This window comes from Anneissia japonica, unplaced genomic scaffold (assembly GCF_011630105.1).
Source record: "Anneissia japonica isolate Jap-2015-1 unplaced genomic scaffold, ASM1163010v1 scaffold4988_len2956909_cov206, whole genome shotgun sequence".
Taxonomy (NCBI): domain Eukaryota; kingdom Metazoa; phylum Echinodermata; class Crinoidea; order Comatulida; family Comatulidae; genus Anneissia; species Anneissia japonica.
The window spans coordinates 2,833,045-2,835,128 of NW_022696345.1; positions in this window are offsets into that span (position 1 = coordinate 2,833,045).

Sequence of the window (2,084 nt, forward strand, 5' to 3'; positions counted from 1 at the left end):
TCTGTAAAGAGATGTCGGTAAAGATTACCGAGATGTTACATGACGATGACTGCGCACACCCAGGAATTGTAATCGATTCGACATGGTCTAGCCAGCTGTGTGGCGTGAATTATTTCAAAACAAACCAAGCCTAATTTCTAGCCGGCCTAGGATAATTGCTTATTATATGTACTGCAACATTCAGAATGGAGGAATTCTTATTATCTGTGGTTATTGATGAAAAGAGAAGAAAATCAAACAACAAACATCGTGATTCTAGTGTGGTTAGGATAATCAAACGTCGTCAGAAATTTCGCTGACAGCTTTTTGCTATGCTGATGAATTTGATTTCTTCGAACATTTGCTGCAACAGTAGCCTAGTTAAGTAGCCTAGCCTAGGCCTAGCTTGTTCGATTTTCAGCCGATCTTAATATAATGAATATATACTGCCTAAAACCCTTCTTTTTTAGACTGAGTAAACTTAGAATATATATAACGCCTATTTGAATGTGTCTATCCTGACCTAGGCCAAGGCTAGGCTAGACTGCGTGTGTGTTGCTCACGGACTCATTGCTCACAACAGGAGTCAACAAAGCATTTCTAATGACTTCTTTACAAGGATTTTACATGGATGGAAATTGTACATGGAAATACGACTAATCTCAGTAGGAATATCTAGGGAGATATCCCGGTAACAATTTGGTACATTTTGTTACATTTCATTCTACGTGTGAATCGGGTATAAGAATGAAATACTTTTATCAACATGCTCTTCAAGAAAATATCTGAAACCCAAAAACAAAACACTCAATTTTTTGATACTTTTGAGCTAAAAACATGATTTTTTTGGTAAACAAAATAGAGATTTGTTTGACATTTAAACTATAACTGGTATGCTTTGCATGTAAAAATATATTCTAATCAATAGTATACCTCACTGGTCAGAATCTGACGTTAAGGTTTTAAGAAAAACCTGATTTTTTGGCCATTTTTTAGGCTAAAAATAATAATAATAATAATATAGAAATTTATATAGCGCCGTTTGCCAAAGGATACAAGGCGCTTAGAAAAGGTTTATTGTAGGAAGAGGATTATTTAGGAAATAAATAAGCTTTTAAGAGTTTTTTGAAGACTTCAGTACTACAAGCATTTCGGATGGAAATAGGAAGATTATTCCACAGTTTTGGAGCAGAAGAAGAGAAAGATTTATCACCAGTTTGTTGGATTTGGGAACAGATAAACAGGAACCGGAAACAGAACGGAGAGAATAGGTAGAGGTTAAGAAAATCAACAGGCAGGAGATATAACTAGGATTAAAAAATATAGATTTGTTGACATTTAAAGTATGCGCTGCATGTAAAAATATATTTTAACCAATATCATATACCTTACTGATCAATAATATCAGAATCTGACATAACAGTTTTAAAAAACACACACACTATACACCTTGTTTTTTAATTCATTAGTAAACATATTTAAACGTATGCAAATTTCCTGCAGTCACCTTCAAATTTAAGATGGCATCCAAGATGGCCACCACAAAAAGTTGAAACATATTTTCATGTGTTACTTTTGAAATAGCCATTTCAAATCTGAAAGAGAATTAAATTGTCTTTAAAAAAAAATCATAATTGTATTATAAACTTTGTACAAAATGTTATATTTTTAAAGAGAAAGATATAATTCTGTGAAAATTTTTGCTAAAATCATAAAATGTGATTTTCAATGGCCTTTAATAATGCATGAAGCCATCTAGATATTTTATTCATATTTACTCAAAAACTCACTTTATATAACAAGGAAATAATTTGAAAAATTCAAGGTAGTACATATAAAAGAAAAAAAGTTATGGGTTCTAGAAGTTGGTAACCTTAAAATTATACAGTTTGGGTATTTGTGAAGGCCTATAAAAAATTATATGGTCACTAAGTGTCTCTCTGACGTTAAGGTTTTAAGAAAAACCTGATTTTTGGCCATTTTTAGGCTAAAAATAATAATAATAATAATATAGAAATTTATATAGCGCCTTTTGCCAAAGGATACAAGGCGCTTAGAAAAGGTTTATTGTAGGAAGAGGATTATTTAGGAAATAAATGAGCTTT